Raw genomic sequence first — 22,711 nt, 5'->3', positions numbered from 1 at the left:
CCGAACCTTGAGGTCTTGTCACGGACAGCCTTTAGGTGGCGTTGTTTCGTCCCCAGTTATCCAGAAGGATAAGCCCCTGGTTTCGGTCACCCTTTCTTGGGCTGAGTCGTCCATCGAGATACAGGCTCTAATCGACTCTGGGGCTGCAGGCCTGTTCATTGATGCTGCCTTTGTATTGAAGCACTAGATTCGGCTGCAGCTGCGTGACACTCCACATGTCATTGAGGCTCTTGACGGGAGACCCCTACAGCCTGCCCATGTGACTCATGAGACGGTTCCGTTGGCTATTCTAAGCCAATTGGAATTCCAAGCCATAGTTATTTCCTCACCTAAGTTTCCGCTGGTTTCTGGTTATCCTTGGTTACAGAGGCACAACCCCTCCTTTGATTGGCTCCGTGGTGAGGTTCTCTCCTGGTCACTACAATGCAGTAAGACATGCTTCCAGAAGGTAGCCAAGGTCCTGTGCACCTCTTCACTCTCCTCCCTGCCGGAGGAGTACCGCGATTTTAGCGATGTCTTTGACAAAGGTAAAGTAGGTAGTTTGCCTCCACACCAGCCTTATGATTGCTCAATTGACCTTCAACCTGGTGCCATACCCCCTCGTGGCCGGGTTTACCCTTTGTCGGTCTTGGAGGATAAGGCTATGAAGGAGTATGTTGCAGACGCACTACCTTGAGGTTTCATCCACAAATCCTCATCTCCTGCTGGTGCTGATTTCTTCTTTGTGAAGAAGAAGCGTGGTGAACTGAGACCTTGTAATGATTATAGGGGTTTCAATCGTTTTACGATTAAGAATGCCTATCCGATTCCGTTGATGACGGAATTATTTGACTGCCTCAAGGGAGCAACAGTTTTCACAAAGCTTGATTTGAGGGGCCATACAATCTCGTGAGAATCAAGGAGGGCGACGAGTGGAAAACTGCGTTTAATACCAGAACAGGCCATTATGAGTACCTCGTAATGCCTTTTGGCCTTTCTAACGCCCCAGCAGTTTTCTAGGAATTTATTAATAATGTCCTCCGAGATTTGTTGCAGTTATGTGTGGTGGTTTAGCTCGATGATATCCTCATATTTTCCAAGTCCCTGGAGAGCCACCACACAGATGTCTGTTGTGTGCTTCAAAAACTAAGCAAGAACAATCTCTATTGTAAATTGGAAAAGTAAGAGTTCCATCGTGAACAGGTTAAATTCCTGGATTATGTCACTTCCACTGCTGGTTTTTTTGATGGATCCAGAGGAACTTTCGGCAGTTCCACAGTGGCCCCTACCGGTGGGTATATGTCCTCTGCAGTGTTTCCTGGGCCTTGCCAACTATTATCAGAAGTTTATTCGTAACTTCTCGTCTCTGGTCAAGCCCCTGACTGATATGACCAGAAAGGACGGTAACCCACAGAGTTGGTCTCCGGAGTCCATTAAGGCCTTTGAGAACCTATCCTTGAGGTTGGTGCTTCTGAGACTGGTGTTGGCGCCCTTCTGTCTCAACGTCCTACCTCTGAGAGTGCTATGCATCCTTGTGGCTACTTTTCCAAGAAATTGTCACCTGCGGAGTGCAATTACGAGATTGGGGACAGAGAGCTGTTGGCGATCATTTTAGCACTGAAAGAATGGAGACATCTCCTTGAAGGTACCACTGTGCCAGTTCTCTTTCTTACTGGCCATAAGAATCTCACATTCTTGTCTGAGGCTAAACGCCTCTCTCCCAGAAGGGCGCGATGGGCTCTTTTCTTGTCAAGTTTCAATTTCATTTTCTCATTCTTACCCGTACTAAGAATGTAAGGGCTCATGCCTTGTCACGACAATTTTTCTCCACTTCCAAGTTGGAGATGGTTCCAGTTCCTGAGATTCTTCCTGAACGTATTTTGGCTACAGTTTGCACCAGTCTCACTTCTTCTTTGGATGACAACATTCTTGCTGTTCAGGTCCATGCTCCTCCTGAGAAATCTTGTGACCGCTGCTTTGTCCCAGAGAGTCTCCGTACTGCTGTGCTCCAGACTTACCATTCTCCCAAGGCTGCTGGCCACCCTGGGAGGAATCAACTCTTTTGGGCCATTTCCCAACAATTCTGGTGGCCTAGTCTATGTGCTGATGTAACCGCCTTCATAGCTGCCTGTTCCGTGTGTGCTCAGAGTAAGATTCCACGACACCTTCACAGTTATCCTTATGGTGGTTGACCGGTTCTCAAAGATGTGTTGTATTCCACTTAAGAAGTTACCCACTTCTAAGGAACTGGCTTCCATTTTTGCTCAGGAGATCTTTCGCAGACATGGGCTACCCAAGGTGATTGTCTCGGACAGGGGTAGTCAGTTTGTGTCCCGGTTCTGGTGAGCCTTTTGTGCACAGTTGGGAATTGAGCTTGCTTTCTCCTCTGCGTATCACCTGCAGTCTAATGGGGCTGCAGAACGAGCCAATCAGGCCTTGGAGCAATTCCTATGTTGCTATATTTCTGACCATCATAACAACTGGTCAGACCTATTACCATGGGCAGAGTTTGCTCACAACAGTGCCTTGAATTCTGCTTCCCGATTGTCCCCGTTTATGGCGAATGATGGTTTTCAACCTTCCATGGTGCCTGACTCGTTTGTTCCGCAGAATATTCCTGCATTAGAGGAGCATCTCCGTGGTCTTTATTCCACTTTGGCACGAGTCCAGGAGGATTTGCGACATGCTAATGATAGGTACAGACTCCATGCTGACTGCAGATGCCTACCTGCTCCTTCCTTCCATCTCGCAACCTCCGACTTCGTGTTCCCTCACTGAAGTTCACACCTCGGTTTATTGGGCCTTTCCGTATTCTTCGCAGGATTAACCCAGCGGCTTACGCATTAGACCTTCCTTCTAATATGCGTATTTCAAATGTATTTCATGTCTCCTTATTAAAACCTTTAGTCTGCAACCAATTTACCACCTCTGTGCCACGTCCTCACCCTGTACAGGTTGAGAACCATGAGGAGTATGAAGTACAGTCCATTGTTGTCTCCCGTAGCTTCCAGGGGGGGGAAACAATACATGGTGCATTGAAAAGGGTACGGTCTTGGTTCTCATCCTCAGACGTACATGCCCCTGTCCTCCTCTGTGATTTCTACTTCCCCTCAAGCCTGGTGGTCCTCCGAGGGGGAGGAGTCATTGAGGAGGGGGTACTGTCAGGGCTGGGCTCAGCACTTCCTTCTCTGAGCTGGCCGCTCAGCTGTCGGCTAATTGCCAGCTCCTATCTCTCCACAGTTACTCAGCTGTTGATGATATCCTGCTCGTCAGTCCTGCCCACTTAAGCCGTCCAGTCCAGTGGAGCTCTGCCTTCACCTTGGTCACATCACAGAAACTCCTGCAATCCTGTTCAAGACTTGCTTTGCTGACATCCCATCTGGCTCCAGATCCTGCTTGCTGTTCCACTACATTGATCCCTGACTTCTGGCTTGGTTGACTATCCATTTTGGTTACTGAACGTTGGCTATGTTTTGACTACGTTTGTTCTTTTTACTTTTATTATTAAACAAGTATGATTTAACTGTACTTCTGTCTCGGCCTGATTTCATGATCCTGACAGCCTTAAAGTGGCACTCCACCCATAAGGGGAAGCTCCACTTATTTGCCTCCTACCCCCCTCAGCTGCCACATTTGACACCTTTCGGTGGGAGCGGGTACCTGGTTTTGACAGGTACCCGCTCCCACTTCCGGGTGACTTTGCTACAGCGAAGTAATCCCAAAGTTCGGCCCCTTCTCCTTTCCACTGCTGGGCCATTCACATAGCACAGCATGCTTCCCACATGCGCAGTCGGGAACCGGCTGTGAAGCCACAAGGCTTCACTGCTGATTTCCCTTACCTGAAATAGGGCGGCGGCAGCATCCAAAGTCTTTTAATTTATTTCTGAAGGAGCCTGGAGCTCTTCTTTAAGCTTTAAAATGTTGTTTCAAATTTTGAAATCTGCAGCTTTTAATACAATAATCCCTATTAATCCTGCCATAAGGGCTTTGTTAAACTGACACTAAACTCTGGTTTGGGACACGCTGCACCACTTTTAGAATGCACACGAGACACTTTAGAAAAATCTGTATGCACTAGTTTCTCTCTGTATACCAAAAGACAGTTGAGCTTAAAGTGTCATTAAACCCAGACTATGAAAAACTCTCATTACATGCTATATAACAGAGTGTTCATACTAATGCATTTTTTTGTGTGTAGATTGAAATATACCTGGTTGATCATGCGTACAGCTGTCCCTCCCATCTTCTATGTGTCCCCACTGCAGCCTGAGATTATGTAGATCAGCTGGTGTCCTCTACTGAGCATGCTCAATTCCAGTTCCCTTCTAAGCTCTTCATTTCCTTCTTTTTTCTTATCTGTGCAGCCCACATGAGTATAGAGTCACACATGTGAGCATATACACAGTGGTAAATGACACTCCCCTTCCTTCCTCCTCCTCCAAGTCCTCCTATTGCTAAACACTATATGGGCAGTATCAGGGGTCATCTCCTCAAAAAAAAAAGTGTGTAACACTCTTTGTTATATTGCAGCCATTTGCTAAAATCATTTAAGTTCATTTTTTTTCCTCATTAATGTACACACAGCACCCCATATTGACAGAAAAACACAGAATTGTTGACATTTTTGCAGATTTATTAAAAAAGAAAAACTGAAATATCACATGGTCCTAAGTATTTAGACCCTTTGCTCAGTATTTAGTAGAAGCACCCTTTTGATCTAAAACAGCCATGAGTCTTTTTGGGAAAGATGCAACAAGTTTTTCACACCTGGATTTGGGGATCCTCTGCCTTTCCTCCTTGCAGATCCTCTCCAATTCTGTGTTTTTTCTGTCAATATGGGGTGCTGTGTGTACATTAATGAGGAAAAAATTAACTTAAATGATTTTAGCAAATGGCTGCAATATAACAAAGAGTGAAAAATTTAAGGGGATCTGAATAATTTCCATGACCAGTGTAGTCCAGATTTACCCCCATCTTATCCCTTACTAAAGGCCACCCATACTCCAACCCCTTTACCTTCCTGAATAATGAAACCACACCATGCTTTTGGAGTATAAAATGGCCACGAGAGCCTCTTTATTAAACAACCGTATAAAATTAACTCCAATATCAAAATGTAAATATATAAATAACATATAACATATAACCTCAGATAAAGATCAACATATTTAAACCAATCTGTTGGTTAATGACGGAGCTACACCCTTTTTACCACCCATCAAAAACAGTACACTGTGAGCACCATGTTTTAAACTGATAAGGCCTCCAGCTGTACCACTCGGAGACAACCCCTTCCCGCAGTGCAACATACCGGTATTCCATTTCGGAATACACAGGAGGGGCCATACTATTGATGACCCCCACCCCTTTTTCACCTTTTATTTACCGCTACCGTCACCGACCAATATCAAAAACCAGCCATCCAGCTGTCATGACGACTCACGTCCTCTGATCCTGAAATGAAAAACACACACATTAACCGAAACAACAACACATCACCTAGGGAGGGAGGGTGGGAGATTCTGCCTCCTTGTGTCTTTTTCCCCCACGCACTGTCCCGTTCTGGCTCCGCCCCCTCCTTTTATCTAGCCACTCCCCCCAACTTTCCTTCTCTCTCCTCCCCTTACCTTTCCCAAAAACTTAACCCTATGTGTGTCACTAGACACACTGTCATGCCCAGCCCTGCACTAACTTCACTTCTTTCATCGTTCCGGGCCACACTTGACCAGTGTAGTCCAGATTTACCCCCATCTTATCCATTACTAAAGGCCACCCATACTCCAACCCCTTTACCTTCCTGAATAATGAAACCACACCATGCTTTTGGAGTATAAAATGGCCACGACAGCCTCTTTATTAAACAACCGTATAAAATTAACTCCAATATCAAAATTTAAATATATAAATAACATATTGTCAGGCTAGAGCATATAACAGGTAACAGTTCAGGTGTTCTGATTATGCAAAGAGTTCAAAGAACAAGAGCACATACCATGAGCAGGTCTGAGCAGAGCAGGTCAGCTGGGACTTGTAGTTCACCGCTGTAGATGTAGGTAGATGTTTGCTGGACCTTGTAGTTCACCGCTGCAGATGAGGATTGATGGTGTCTGGTGTTTGTAGTTCACCGCTGCAGGTGGAGGATAGATGTCTGGTGCTTGTAGTTCACCGCTGCAGATGAAGGTACTAGTGGTATCAGGCAAAAACGTAGTCTAGGCAAGCTGGGTCATACACAGGAAGATCAGAGTCCAAACGGTACAGAATCAGAAGCAAGCAAACAGGGTCAAACGAGCCGGGTCATACACGAAATACACAGAGCAGATATCAACTGGATCAAACACAAGGTAAACTCTAACACGAGCAATGATTGAATGCTGATGCAAGTTATTTAAAGGTGAGCTGGCCAATCATTGTTGTTTCCCAGGTAAAGGCTGTGTCAGGTGAGTTGTGCTGGGTCCTAAAGGGTTCCTAGTACTGACAGTACCCCCCCTTTCTCGAGGGGTTGCTCCTGCACCCCCAGGCTTACTTGGATAAAGAAGATGAAACTTCTTCTTAAGTCGGTCAGCATGAAGATCACGAGCTGGGACCCAAGATCGATCCTCTGGCCCGAAACCTTTCCAATGAACGAGATATTGTAAGGAATTGCGCACTCGTCTAGAATCAAGAATAAATGCCACTTCATATTCCTGACTGTCCAACACATCCACAGGTTCTGGTTCATTTACTTGGAGGCTGGAATGAACAGGTTTCAACAATGAAACATGAAAGACATTTGGAATGCGCATGGATGGGGGGAGTTTTAATCTATAGGATACAGGATTAACAATCTCCGAAATTTCATAGGGCCCGATGAATTTTGGGCCAAGTTTTTTAGATGGAACATGCAGGGACAGATTCCTGGATGATAGCCACACTTTGTCACCAACTTTATATCATGGTGCCTTTGAGCGCCTCTTGTCCGCCATTTTCTTAAAAGCCAGCACAGAGCGAGAAATAGCATGATTAACATCGGACTAGATTTTGGAGAAATTTTCTATTGTGGTGTTGGCATCTGGCACATCAGAGGGTGGAAGATCAAAGGAGCACACACGAGGATGCAACCCGTAAACACAGAAGAAAGGAGAGGTCCCTGTAGATGTGCTGGCACAGTTATTAAAGGCAAACTCTGCCCATGGCAGGACGTTGACCCACTCCACCTCATCATTGGCCATCAGACAACGTACCATCTTCTCTAGAGTCTGATTAGTCCTTTCTGTTTGGCCGTTTGTCTCAGGATGATATGCTGAAGAATATGATAACTTAATCCCCAGCTGAGAGCAAAGGGCCTTCCAAAACTGGGCTATAAACTGAGAGCCACGGTCTGAGACAATGTTTATTGGTGCCCCATGGAGCCTGAAAACATGTTTAATGAATAAAGATGCCAGTTCTTTAGCAGATGGAAGTTTCGGAAGCGGAACAAAGTGGGCCATTTTACTGAACCTGTCTACCACCACCCAGATCGTGGAACATCCCTGGGACGGAGGCAAGTCAGTGATAAAGTCCATAGATAAATGGGTCCAGGGACAGGTAGAGGACGTAGGAGACCAGGCGGCTTAGAGGTACTGCTCTTGCTTCTGGCACAAACTTCACAGGCCTGGACGAAGGCTGACACATCCTGCCTAATCGATGGCCACCAGAGGTTGCGAGAGATAATCTCAAAAGTTTGTCTAAACCCCGGATGTGCTGCAGGTTTTGATGCATGTACCTGCTGCAATACCTGCAAACGAAGAGCCAGGGGCACAAAAAGCATACCGGAGGGAGTGGAGGGAGGGGCTTCAGCCTGTGCAGGTAACAAGGCCTCAGAGATGTCAGTCTGGGTGAAAGCCAAAATCCTATCCTCAGAGATAATGGGTTGTGGAGGAAGCGGAGGAGGAGACTCTGAAAGAAAGCTGCGAGACAAGGCGTCAGCCTTAATGTTTCTTGGTCCTGGTAAATATGAAATTGTGAAGTCAAATCTGGAGAAGAACAATGACCACCTGGCTTGACGTGAGTTCAGTCTTTTAGCAGAACGGATGTATTCAAGGTTTTTGTGGTCAGTCAGAACTATGAATGGATAGCGAGCTCCCTCCAGCCAATGTCTCCATTCCTCCAAAGCGAGCTTTATGGCTAGAAGTTCTCTGTTGCCTATATCATAATTGCGCTCTGCTGGGGAATATTTCCGAGACAAGAAGGCACAGGGGTGGATGGCGGCATTTACAGGATCCTTTTGTGACAAAAGCGCCCCCACCCCTACTTCAGATGCATCTACCTCCACAATAAAAGGTAGCTCAGGAACAGGATGGCGTAGGATTGGTGCAGAGGTAAAGGCTTTCTTTAACTGAGTGAAGGCTGCCTGGGCTTCAGTAGTCCATTTAAAGGTAGTTGGAGTCTTCCTGGTGAGAGAGGTGATGGGATGTGCAATGGTGGCAAAGTTCTTAATGAATTTTCGATAGAAATTTGCAAAGCCCAGGAAGCGCTGAACTGCCTTCAGGTCTGAAGGTGGTGCCCAGTCTAAAATGGCTTGAATCTTGGTTGGATCCATGGTGAGGCCTGTGTCAGAAATTAGGTAGCCTAGGAAAGGTACTTGTTTAACATGGAATGAGCATTTCTCAGGCTTTACAAAAAGGGAGTGAGTCTTTAATCGGGCCAATACTGAGCAGACATGTTTCTGATGTGTTTCAAGATTGGGAGAATATATCAAAATGTCGTCTAAATATAAAAGCATGAAGCGACCCAACATGTCACGGAAAATGTCATTCATAAAGTTCTGAAAGACAGCTGGTGCATTTCTGAGACCGAAAGGCATGACAAGACATTCATAATGACCATTCTTGGTGTTAAAGGCTGTCTTCCACTTGTCGCCTGCACGTCTGCGCACCAGATTATAGGCTCCCCTTAAGTCCAGTTTGGAGAAGATTTTGGCTCCCCGGATTTGAGAGAACAATTCTGTGATTAGAGGAAGAGGATACCGATTGGGAACAGTTATTTTATTTAGACCTCTGTAATCAACACAAAGTCTCAGTCCCCCATCCTTCTTTGGGACAAAGAAGCATCCTGCTCCTGTGGGAGAAGTGGAGGGATGGATGAAACCCTTAGCTAGGTTTTCCTGGATGTATTCTTGCAAGGCAAGATTCTCTGGCTCAGACAGTGGAAAGACTCTCCCTCGAGGAGGTGTAGTGTCAGGCAAGAGGTCAATGGGACAATCATAACTGCGATGAGGTGGTAAAGTGTCAGCAATCCCTTTAGAAAACACATCCCAAAAGTCCTTATAACAAAGTGGAATCTGTTCCATTCCCACTTGACAGGTAGCCAGTCGAACAGGGTGCTGGATGCAGTTCTTCTTACACTGATTGGACCAAGCCAGAATATTTCCTGTTCGCCAGTCAATTACAGGATTGTGCTTCTGAAGCCAAGGAAGGCCTAGGATCAAAGGAGTGGATGGAGAGTCAATGACAAGACATGAAGTCTTCTCCCAATGCAAAGCCCCCAATTGTAACTGGAAAGGCTTGGTGGCTTGGAGCACTAGATCTTGTGAGAGAGGACGATTATCCACGGAAATCAGGCGGACTGGGCAATCTAGAGCATGAGTTTCCAAGGACAAAGAGGTAATCAGAGTCTTATCAATAAAATTCTCAGCGGCTCCAGAATCTACCAAGGCCAGCAGTTCATGAGCCCCTGTCCCAAAGTGAATGACAGCGGGTAAAAGAATACGATTGTCCCCCTGGGGAGATGAAAGCAGACCTAAGGTAACCTCCCCGCAATTACCTAGGTCCTGGAGTTTCCCGGACGTGTAGGGCACGAACGTAGCATATGAACCTTGAGGCCACAATACAAGCAGAGTCCCATGTTACGCCGGCGCGTGTGTTCCTGGGCAGATAACCGGGTGGAGCCTAACTGCATGGGTTCTTCCTCAGATTTGGCACTGGAGGTGGAATAGTCAGGCGGCAAGGGAGGTATATAGTTTGCCACAGCTGTAGTTTGTTCTCGTCTCCTCTCTCGCTGGCGGCGGTCAATTCTAATGGCTAGACTCATAGCCTCCTCCAGTGAGGCTGGGTAGGAGAAGTTGACCAGAGCATCCTAATTGCATCTGAAAGGCCCATTCTAAACTGGCTGCGGAGTGCTGCATCATTCCAGCCAGATTCCGGGGCCCACCTGCGAAACTCTGAGCAATACATTTCAGCTGTGGTAGTTCCTTGCTTTAAGTTACGCAGGGTTGATTCTGCAGTAGCAGCACGATCTGGATCATCATAAAGCAACCCTAGGGCTTCAAAGAAGGCATCTACTGTTAGCAAGGCTGGATGGTTTGGTTCCAGGTTAAAGGCCCAAGCCTGGGGGTCACCCTGTAGTAGAGAGATAATGATTTGAACCCTCTGAGTTTCAGGGCCAGACGAGGATGGCCTTAACTTGAAATATAATTTGCAGCTGTTTTTAAAGTTGCAAAACCCTTTACGGTCACCAGAAAACCGGTCAGGCAAAGGAATTTTTGGTTCAGATGGAGTTTTTGTAGCAGTGGTAATAGAAGGAGATTGCACCTTGGTGAGCTCTGTGGCCATTTCCTGAACTTGATGGGATAAGCGGCAAACTTCCTGTGCAAACAACTGAGCCTGCTCAGGATCCATGATAGGTTTCCTTTATTATGTATGGCTCGTGTTAATGTCAGGCTAGAGCATATAACAGGTAACAGTTCAGGTGTTCTGATTATGCAAAGAGTTCAAAGAACAAGAGCACATACCATGAGCAGGTCTGAGCAGAGCAGGTCAGCTGGGACTTGTAGTTTACCGCTGTAGATGTTTGCTGGACCTTGTAGTTCACCGCTGCAGATGAGGATTGATGGTGTCTGGTGTTTGTAGTTCACCGCTGCAGGTGGAGGATAGATGTCTGGTGCTTGTAGTTCACCAGTGCAGATGAAGGTACTAGTGGTATCAGGCAAAAACGTAGTCTAGGCAAGCTGGGTCATACACAGGAAGATCAGAGTCCAAACAGTACCGAATCAGAAGCAAGCAAACAGGGTCAAATGATCCGGGTCATACACGAAATACACAGAGCAGATATCAACTGGATCAAACACAAGGTAAACTCTAACACGAGCAATGATTGAATGCTGATGCAAGTTATTTAAAGGTGAGCTGGCCAATCATTGTTGTTTCCCAGGTAAAGGCTGTGTCAGGTGAGTTGTGCTGGGTCCTAAAGGGATCCTAGTACTGACACATATAACATATAACCTCAGATAAAGATCAACATATTTAAACCAATCTGTTGGTTAATGACGGAGCTACACCCTTTTTACCACCCATCAAAAACAGTACACTGTGAGCACCATGTTTTAAACTGATAAGGCCTCCAGCTGTACCGCTCGGAGACAACCCCTTCCCGCAGTGCAACATACCGGTATTCCATTTCAGAATACACAGGAGCACAGGAGGGGCCATACTATTGTTGACCCCCCACCCCTTTTTCACCTTTTATTTACCGCTACCGTCACCGACCAACATCAAAAACCAGCCACAGCCTGAAAGGATGAAACCTTATCCTTAAGGGCCCCTCCACACCCGCAAAGCCCTTTGAATTCCGTCCTGCAAACCCATGGACCAAAGATCATTCCCCACATCCGTGAGGTGAACCCCATCCTTTCTCAAATAGAGGCCTACATTTATCTCTAACTCTCTATGCCGAATCACCATGCCCCCTTGTTGCACTAAAAACCTTCCAACCATCTTATTAACTCGTATACGTGTCTTGTTGATTCGCTCTACCGACCTGGCATTGCGCCACGCCGTACGTGTCACAATATCAGACCATAACAGCAATGTATGCGGAAACTTAGCACGAATGTGTAACAGATCCGCCTTTACATCCGCTATCAGCTCCCTGACTGTACGCACTCCAAAATCGTTACCACCGGCGTGAATAACTAACACATCTGGTAGTCTATCTAGCCATGCATATCGCTCCACCTCTGGCACCACTCTACCCCACAACATTCCTGGTTTCCCCAGCCACCTGATAAAAGCCTCCTTCCTTGATATGCCCAACTGCCTCCCATCGGGTCTCGCATCACCTCTCCTTGCCCCCCAACAAACATACGAGTGTCCCAGTATCCAGACGAGGCGTGGAGACACTCCATCTGAAACGAAAAGACAACAAGGAAAGGTGACACCATTAAACTAAGACTACCCCGCCATATGCGTACAACATCCAAACCTGTTTTCTTTTTTTTTTTTTTTTATTATTATTATATTGTTTTTTTTTTTTTTTTATTCCACTACCAGTTGAGGACGAATGTAAGTGCGGAATCTCTTCGATTCCCATCGCCTGATCCTCTGCACCGCCGCCTCATCCAACCCACATCTAGCAGCTTCTGTTGCCGCCCCAATGCAGAAGGAGTGTGAGGCGTAAGCCTTCCTATCCAAACCTACCTCATATAAGCATTTCCTAAACACTGCCACAAATTGAAATCTTGATAAATGCGACCCATCCTCATGACACAAAAATGGTCCTTCGCCCAACGGTCTAACTTTCTGAAAAGCGCCAACATTTCTTACAGGACACACTGTTGATCCTGGCAGGGCGAACAACCACACATCTACACCCCTTCCCAATTGATCTGTTTTAGATCTCCTCAGCCGTAAACCCACCCTATCAGCGTGAGTACTTACATCCTGAACCAAGATACCTCCCGCCTCCCGCCTGGACGGACTAACCAACTTCCCCACCCGCAAAGCCCCAAAAAAATGCTAACGAAAAAGCTGCTGTAAACAGTAAACACTCATAACTGGATTCACACACGAACCTTAACTGCGCACAAATTGATACCAAGTTTTGAAACGTGACAGGCCTGCGGTTATCCCTTCTTTTGTGACCTTTTCGGTACCCTTTTAATGCCTGCCTCACCCAAAAATCTTTTGTCCAATCCTCCTTTCCTTGTAGCTTAAAAAGAAATGACAATGCTGCCAACTTTTTCCCAATAGACGATACCGCCACCCCACTTTCCATATTCCTTGAAACAAAATATAGTACCATTAGTCTCACCTCTCCGCCGGCCTCACCAACCCCAGCTTCACGGATAAGTCCCGACCATTCTTTCCATACCTTCACATTCGCCGCCCAAGTGGACTCACTCACAGACTGTTGTATCCATCCTGCGGCGACTCCAATGCCAGCTCCCAGATCCACCCCGGGCAAGGAATTCCTTCCAACTCTGCAGCTGGAGCTAATGCCCTGAACTTGTCCCACTGAAAGCGAGACAGCGAATCGGCCAGTGTGTTATCAATCCCCGGTATATGGACAGCATATATGAAAATATTCAATTGCAAGCATCGCAAAACCAACTGCCGTAATAACCTTATGAAAGGTTGGGAAGACGCTGACATGCAATTGACTACCTGCACCACTCCCATATTATCGCAATTCAATCGCAACTTTAGGTTCTGACCTTCCCCACAACTCTATAGCCAATACCACCGGAAACAATTCCAGCAATACCAGGTTACGAATGAATCCCGCTTCCACCCAGGATTTTGGCCAAGGCTCCGCACTCCATTGCCCTTGAAAAAATGCCCCGAAGCCAGTCGATCCCGCCGCGTCTGTAACCAACTCCACATCGAAATTACTTACCGGGCCCTCCATCCACACCGACTTCCCATTATAATCCATCAGAAAATGATACCATACCTTCAGGTCTTCTCGATGCTCCTTCTTAAGCCTAACGAAATGGGTCGGTGCTTTTACCCCCGCTGTAGCCGCTGACAGCCGGCAGCAAAAAACTCTGCCCATGGGTATTATCCTACAAGCAAAGTTCAATTTTCCTAGCAATGATTGAAGTGCCCGCAGTTGTACTTTCTTCATCCCATGTATCTCCCTGATTTCTTTTTGCAGGTCCCCCAATTTGTCCTGCGGTAACCTACATTCCATTGCCATGGAATCAATAACAATACCCAAGAAGCTAATCTCCGTCTTGGGGCCTTCTGTTTTTTCTGCTGCCAGGGGCACACCAAAACGTTCCGTAATGTGTTGCAACGTTGACATTAAGATCGCACACACATTGGATGAAGGGGGGCCTATGCATAGGAAGTCATCCAAATAGTGGATCACAGATTCCAGCCCCGACACATCCCTTACCACCCACTCTAAGAAGGAACTGAAAACCTCAAACATGGCGCAGGAAATAGAACAACCCATGGGCAAGCACTTGTCCACGTAGAATTGCTCTTGCCAGTGGCAACCTAGCAGCCAAAAACTATCCGGGTGAACCAGAAGTAGTCTAAACGCCGCCTCTATATCCGATTTTGCCATCAGTGCTCCTTTCCCATATCGCCTGACCCATCGAACTGCCGCATCAAACGAAGTGTACGACACGGTACATGCCTCTGGGTCAATGAAATCGTTAACCGAACCCCCTTTGGGGAATGATAAGTGGTGAATCAACCGAAACTTATTCGGTTCCTTCTTTGGTACTACGCCCAATGGAGACACCACTAACGCCTTGAACGGCTTTTTCCCAAACGGCCCACCCATGCGTCCTAATTTCACCTCCTTTGCCAATTTTTCCCCTACCACCCCTGGGTTTTGCAACGCGGATCTCAGATTCCGAGCCACCGGAGGCACCACCTCCAATGAACACGGTATTTTAAACCCCTCAGTAAACCCCGTAACCAACAACCGCGCTGCCTCCCTATCCGGATACTTACTTAGGAAAGGCCGCATCCTTTCCACCATCACCGGCGTCGTCCCTCTTGTTAACAGCATCCCCGGTACGCTTTCCTTTTTTGAAACACCGAGCCAGGATGTGGGTTCCCCCACACCCTGAACACTCGTGCTTTAACTTTGCAAACCCCCAAACTTACATGACCCTTCATTATACTGCCAGCACACTCCCCATTTTCTGCCAGCCGGTAGTCCTGAGGAGTGGGTACCCCCGGCCCCCCCCTGAAATAACTGAGGCGGGGCCCTAGCTGACGCCATCAGTCTCATCCATAAACTAATGTCCTTATGGTCCCAACGCAGCTCCGGACGAATCGCTCTGCGTTGACGAAACTGTTCATCATACCGTAACCAAGCAGTACCACCATAAACTCTGTGTGCCTCTCCTATAGCATCCATATAACAAAACAACCCCGAACAATGTTCGGGATTCTTTTCGCCAATGACGCTGGCCATGATAGCAAACGCCTGTAACCAATTTACAAATGTCCACGGTATCAATCTATATCTCCTCTTCTCCTCATCCTCCTTCTTGGAATCGTTGGGCTTAACCCTATCCAGGTTAAACTTTTCCAATGGCAACAAGGAGAATATTTCGACATATTCCCCTTTATAGATTTTTTCTCGCACTTCCTGTTTCAGATGAGCTCCCAGCGGGCCTTCGAAACAGACATACTGTATATCTCGCATTTTGCTGCATCGGCCAGCCTAACCACATCAGTCCTACCCTTAGCTTCCGGGACCCCTTTCTCACCTGACGTTTCTTTACCTGTCACCGGCTCCAATGTCTGTTCAGCTTGTCCATTTTCGTATTTTCCACAGGCCCACCCCCTGAGTTCACACCCCCCGCAGCCTGTTCTGCACCCTGGGCATCCCCTTGTGTATCCACTTGTGTATTGCCAAAACGACCTACCAGTACCCGTAAACCCTCCAATAGCTCCTGGAGCTGTCCCGCGGACCCCGAACTGGCGGATACTGTACCCGCCACTTGTTGGTCCAAGGCCTGTCTAACCGCCCGTGGCGAAGGTGCCGCCACCCCCCCTGCACTTGTTGCCACTACCCCCAACAAACCCTGCAACGCATTGGTAAATGAAACACTAGACTTACCGATCTGACCAGGAGACTTCCCAACAGCCGCCGTGCCGCCTTCCTTTGCCGGTGCTTGCTGCCTTGGCTCCTCTGCTTCATCCGACACCTCATCATCCGACTGTGCCCTGTGCGCTGGAACTGACGCCACAGGTGAATCCCTCCTGGAGCCCCGGCAATCTTCATGCTGTGGAGCTTGTCCCCTGCTGCGATCGGATGGCAATACACGCTGCCCAGACGTCCCTGCAACCGGGCCAGCCTGCTCCCGATTCCGTCCACCATCTTGCGACACCACCGCACCGCCGAGTGAGCTCCGCCCACTCGCAGCGTATCTCGACCCTCTGCTCACCGCTTCTCTGTCTCCAGCCTCTGCTCTGTCCCTTCCATCCTCCCCCCACGCTCGTTTAGAGCTGCTGGGGTCCCAGTCTGTTGTCTCCCTCTTATAACAGTACGCAGGGAAGCAGCGCCATTTTGGCCCATGGCCCCGCCCGGAGAACATTGAACTCGCCGTGTAGTGCGCCTGGGCCTCGCCACTGCCTCCTTACTGCTCCGTTTCGCCGGCAGAAGCGATCGCTCTTCCCCTGGACTCCTCTCTGTTCTTCCCAGCCTGCGTGCAGGCCCCGGAGAGTAACGCGCCGGAGGCCTCGATCTTCGCGCACGCGCCGCCGGCTCCTCTACCCTCGCCGATCCACTTGCCTCCCCACCGAGCATCTCCGCAACTTGTCTATGCAGCCAGTCTGACTCTCTCACCTCCGCCGCCTGCTTCAATCACGCCAACAAGTCTTCCACACCGGCCATCGCTGAGGAGCAGAGAGATTCTGCCTCCTCGTGTCTTTTTCCCCCACGCACTGTCCTGTTCTGGCTCCGCCCCCTCCTTTTATCTAGCCACTCCCTCCAACTTTCCTTCTCTCTCCTCCCCTTACCTTTCCCAAAAACTTAACCCTATGTGTGTCACTAGACACGCTGTCATGCCTGGCCCTGCACTAACTTCACTTCTTTCATCGTTCCGGGCCTCACTTTCCCACTGTATACACACACACACAATGTTCTCAGGCTGCCTATGTTGATTGTGCAAAGTGGGACCCAAGCCCCGGGCTGCTCACTCCTCAGTGCCCATCAAATGCAGTTTGATCAGTGCCCATTAAATACAGCTTTACCTGGGCCCAGCAATGCGGCCTCACCAGTGCCCAGCAATGCAGCCTGATCAGTGCCCAGCAATGCGGCCTTACCAGTGCCCAGCAATGCAGCCTCACCAGTGCCCATCAATGCAGCCTCACCAGTGCCCAGTAATGCAGCCTCACCAGTGTCCAGCAATGCAGCCTCACCATTGTCCATCAATGCAGCCTCACCAGTGCCCAGCAATGCAGCCTCACCAGTGCCCAGCAATGCAGCCTCATCAGTGTCCCCATCAATGCAGCCTGATCGGTGTCCCCATCAATGCAGCCTGATCGTTGTCTCCACCAATGCAGCCTGATCAGTGTCCCCAGCAATGCAGCCTGATCAGTGTGTCCGGCAATGCAGCCTAATCAGTGTCCCCATCAGTGCCCCCAGATCAGTGCCCCAGCAGTGCAGCCAGATCAGTGTCCCCATCAGTGCAGCCAGATCAATGTCCCCATCAGTGGAGCCAGATCAGTGTCCCCATCAGTGCCCCCAGATCAGTGTCCCCAGCAGTGCCCCCAGATCAGTGTCCCCAGCAGTGCCCCCAGATCAGTCTCCCAGGCAGGGCCCCCCAGGTCAGTGTCCCCAGCAGTGCCCCCAGATCAGTGTCCCCATCAGTGGAGCCAGATCAGTGTCCCCATCAGTGTCCCCAGCAGTGCCCCCAGATCAGTGTCCCCAGCAGTGCCCCCAGATCAGTCTCCCAGGCAGGGCCCCCCAGATCAGTGTCCCCAGCAGTGCCCCCAAATCAGTGCCCCAAGCAGTGCAGCCAGATCAGTGTTCCCATCAGTGCCACCAGATCAGTGCCCCAGATCAGTATCCCCAGATTAGTGTCCCCAGCAGTGCAACCAGATCAGTGTCCCCATCAATGCAGCCTGATCAGTGCCCCCATCATTTCCCCCAGGTCAGTGTCCCCAGATCAGTGTCCCCATCAGTGCAGCCAGATCAATGTCCCCATCAGTGTCCCCATCAGTGCCCCCAGATCAGTGTCCCCATCAGTGCAGCCAGATCAGTGTCCCCATCAGTGCAGCCAGATCAGTGTCCCCATCAGTGCAGCCAGGTTAGTGTCCCCAACAGTGCCCCCAGATCAATGTCCCCATCAGTGCCCCCAAATCAGTGTCCCTAGCAGTTCCCCCAGGTCAGTGCCCCCATCAGCGCAGCCGGAAAAGTGGCCTTATCAGTGCCCCCAATTCAGTGTCCCCAGCAGTGCCCCCAGATCAGTGCCCCCAGATCAGTGCCCTCAGATCGGTGTCCCCAGCAGTGCCCTCAGATCAGTGCCCCCATCAGTGCCCCCAGATCAGTGTCCCTAGCAGTGCCCCCAGATCAGTGTCCCCAGCAGTGCCCCCAGATAGTGTCCCCAGCAGTGCCCCCAGATTAGTGCCCTCAGATCAGTGCCCTTAGATCAGTGTCCCCAGATAGTGTCCCCAGCAGTGCCCCCAGATCAGTGCCCTCAGATCAGTGTCCCCAGATCACTGGCCTCAGATCAGTGTCCCCAGATCAGTTCCCTCGAAATCAGTGTCCCCAGATCAGTGCCCTCAGATCAGTGCCCCCAAATCAGTGAGGCGGGACCTTGTACAGTGGCCGCCGGAGGAGGAGGAGGACCAAGGGAGGGGAGGACGGGTGCGCTGGGATGACAACCCCCTCCCCAATGTGTGGTACCCGGGGCGGACTTGGCATGGATGCCGCACACCCACACAGTCCTGCAGGACGCGGCTGCTAACGGGGATGGCGTTCCTGCTGTGAAAAAAGTGCAGGAACGTCATTCCCACAGGTTCCTGCAGGACTCGAGCCCTGGGCAGTATATAGCAGCAGTTGCCAAACTTGTGGAAAATTTTGATGCTCCCTAGGGGTTCTGCCACAAATCAATATTGTGGTCCAATGTTGTTTCCAGTGGTGATCTCAATGCACGCTGATAGTCAATATGCATGCATTGATACCTGACGGCAATCCTCTGTAGCTCCTGTGCCTGTGAACTCAGAGGGAGTAGTGCAGAGAGCGAGAGGTGGAGAAGGAGGGCACTTCCAATGGTCACAGACTGTGGGAGGGAGCATGGAGCTTGAGCAAATGGCTGATGAGTCTGTGTAAGGCAGCAATGTGATGCAGAGTGTGTGGGTGGTGAGTGGGGCAAAGAGCCGGAGCATTGTGTGTATAAGGCATGTTAAATTTATGTTAATGGTCCACGGGATCCAAAATTGTGAGTTTAGTGGTCCTTAATGTCCAAAAGGTTGGCGACCACTGGTATATAGTATGCTGATTAATTGCATTCACTAAGAAACTCACAAAAACACTTCTATCTAATGTAATTGCTAATACCTGTAAAGTAAAAAAAAGAGCCTTGGATGCAGATGCCTTCTGAACAAATTGAAAGCTAACGTCAAACATCTTTGACTCTGCCTACATCATATTAATGCACAAAACGTACACATTTGTTGTTTAATAATGATTTATTGGGAGCTGTAAAACAGCTATTTGATATTTATAATGTCCTTTGAATTGCTATTCTGGAACTGTTTTTTTTTTTTTAGTCATGTGACCTGTACAGCACCAATCAAGGCTGGCCAGACATAGACTCACACTGAGAGCCTACATCAGCACAGTAATAGAAGCCCCTCCCAAAGATCTTTCCCTGCAGATGCCAAAGAACAGGAAAGATCATGTGTCCACACAACAGCGCTGCAGGAATATGGTACTTCGATGATTTAAAAAAACAAAAAACATAATACAGTGACACGATACAGTATATATGATTTACAGTATGTGAATGAATTATAGCAATTAACACTTCTCTGTTTAGTATCACTTTAATTAGCTCCACTTTCCTAAGGTACAAACTGTCAGCAATTTATTTTCATAAATTCAGCACGATATGTTAGCGAGAGGAATTAACGTCCCTCCTATTGCTCTCAGCCTTCTCCAGATTTCTTTATTTTTTTCTGCTGCGTTCCGACCTCCAGTTATAGGGTGGAAAAAGAAGGAAAGGCTGCACAGCAACAAAAACAATCAAACGTGATTTTATTCTTCCAACATACGTCACACACAACAGCCACTAAGACCAAGACACAAACAGAAGTGAAGGGGAAAAGGAGAGGTTCCGGAGCCCACAGAGGATGTTACAAGGAGGCAGAAAAACACAGTAAGAAATGATTTCATGAAAAATAGATTACAGGGCCAACAGTGGAAATGTGTGGATTATTTTGGAAAAATAAGGATATTATTTAGTGTAATTTTACCACCTGTTCACACCGGTGCGATTTTTCATGGGATTTGACAGTTCCAAATCGCATGACAAGTCGCACCCCATTGTTGGCAGTGGAACCGTTCAAATTGCCATAACTCATGTAACAGTGACTTTGAAAAAGGTTCCTGCACTGCTTTTTGCCAATTTCATTGCGACCTGCATTGACTTCTGTTAAACTCTTAAAATGATCCATTCCCCTCCTAACACCCATGCTTACTAACTTGTGTAAGATAGATGTGTATACTTGCCTATTTTCGGGCAGATCTGGTCCTGTCGGGTGATCTCCCCAGTGTCAGTCAGTGGCAGCTGCAGGGGAGGAGAGAGAGAGAGAGAGTGCTCCAACATTGGCTGGTAATGCTTGGGAGCTTGAAGTTACTCAAAGGCTTTCAATGCCCCATCCGTTGTTGGCTCTCCCAAGTCCCAGGTCATCTGAGGGGGTATTGGTCAATTGCATTGGTTATCTGAGGGGGTATTCTGCACTACTGTGAGCAGGGGCGGACTGACCATTGAGCCACTTGGGCACTGCCCGAGGGCCCTAGGCCACTAGGGGGCCCCATCAGGGTTGCCAGCCTCAGTAAAACCAGGGACAGTATGTATAAATCTGTGTTTTTTTTACATCTGTCTCTGAAATGTCCTATACCGACATCCTTTTGGTCTAAAAATCCTGAGATTATAGCTGCCCCACCTCTCCAGTACCTTCTCAGCCAATAGAAACATGTCTGTGTATACTGTGTGATTGTATACTGTGTGTGTATACTGTGTGGCCCCATAATCTCTGATTGCCTGGGGGCCCCGTAATCTCCTATTGCCCGGGGGCCCCATGAGTTGTCAGTCCGCCCCTGACTGTGAGTACAGAAATAAATGTCCACTAGATGAATGGCAGTGATAAACTCATTACATTTAAATTTGGACTACAGAAAGGTTAAAAACAATCAAGACCTTCACACTCCAAAGGACTCCAAGACCTTCACAATCCAAAGGACTCCAAGACCTTCACACTCCAAAGGACTCCAAGACCTTCACACTCCACAGGACACCAAGACCTTCACACTCCAAAGGACTCCAAGACTTTCACACTCCAAAGAGTACATAATAAAGCCAATTATATTTCACAAATATATTTACTACTGCTGATTAGGGATGAGCCGAACACCCCCCGGTTCGGTTCGCACCAGAACCTGCGAACGGACCGAAAGTTCGCACGAACGTTAGAACCCCATTGACGTCTATGGGACTCGAACGTTCGAAATCAAAAGTGCTCATTTTAAAGGCTAATTTGCATGGTATTGTCCTAAAAAGGGTTTGGGGACCCGGGTCCTACCCCAGGGGACATGTATCAATGCAAAAAAAAGTTTTAAAAACGGCCGTTTTTTCGGGAGCAGTGATTTTAATGATGCTTAAAGTAAAAAAAAAAAAAGTGAAATATTCCTTTAAATATCGTACCTGAGGGGTGTCTATAGTATGCCTGTAAAGTGACGCGTGTTTCCCGTGTTTAGAACAGTCCCTGCACCAAATGTCATTTTTAAAGGAAAAAATCTCATTTAAAACTGCTTGCGGGTTTAATGTAATGTCGGGTCCTGGCAATATGGATGAAAATCAGTGAGACGAACGGCATGGGTACCCCCCAGTCCATTATCAGGCCCTTTGGGTCTTGTATGGATATTAAGGGGAACCCCGCACCCAAATTAAAATAAGGAAAGGTGTGGGGCCACCAGGCCCTATATACTCTGAACAGCAGTATACAGGCTGTAGGTTTGTTGTTAAGTAGAATCTCTTTGTAATTTTGAACAGGTACATTTTTAACGTGTTTAGCTCCAGCCAAAAAATCTTTTTTAAGCTTTTTGGAAAACATAGGGAAGGGTTATCACCCCTGTGACATTTGTTTTGCTGTCTTTCCTCCTCTTCAGAAGATTTCACCTCACTTTTTGTCCCAATGGATTGGAAAGCATCAGTGGAAAGGAGAAATGTTTTTCCCATATTAACTCTTACAGGAGAGAATTTCCCTTCCTAGGGGTAGATTTATTCTCACTTCCTGTTGTCTCCTTCCGTTTGCAAGTAGGAGTCGTTTGTAAGTTAGTTGTTTGAAAGTAGGGTCCTGCCCTATATACTCAGCAGAAATTTGGGCCTTAGGTGTTGCTGTGGCCACAACACTGTAAGCCCTCACTTGGCCCTGCTGTGAAATATTAGATCAAGAATTGTAATTACATGCCCCTGTTGAACAGGAGCTGAAAAATTAGGCCTTAGGCACTGGTGCTGGTGCCACAACACTGCAACCCCTCACAGACACTCTAGTTGGAACGCAGGAACGAGCCCTGCTGCAAAGTATTGCATCAAAAATTGTAATTACACGCCCCTGTTAAACAAGGGCTGAAAAATTGGGCCTTAGGCACTGGTGCTGGTGCCACAACACTGCAACCCCTCACAGACACTCTAGTTGGAACGCAGGAACGAGCTCTGCTGCAAAGTATTGCATCAAAAATTGTAATTACACGCCCCTGTTAAACAGGGGCAGAAAAAATGGGCCTTAGGCACTGGTGC

At 48.1% G+C, this 22,711-nt stretch overlaps 1 pseudogene; it reads left to right on the top strand.

Annotated features, from left to right (window-relative positions):
* LOC141109867 (uncharacterized) overlaps nucleotides 1-13,893 on the top strand; it is a 148,309-nt pseudogene extending 134,416 nt beyond the window's left edge.
* Nucleotides 13,894-22,711: the final 8,818 nt, after the last annotated feature.

The sequence above is a fragment of the Aquarana catesbeiana genome, linkage group LG10 (assembly GCF_042186555.1).
Source record: "Aquarana catesbeiana isolate 2022-GZ linkage group LG10, ASM4218655v1, whole genome shotgun sequence".
Taxonomy (NCBI): domain Eukaryota; kingdom Metazoa; phylum Chordata; class Amphibia; order Anura; family Ranidae; genus Aquarana; species Aquarana catesbeiana.
Note: the sequence above shows the minus strand (reverse complement) of the source record. Positions and strands in the feature narration are given on the sequence as shown.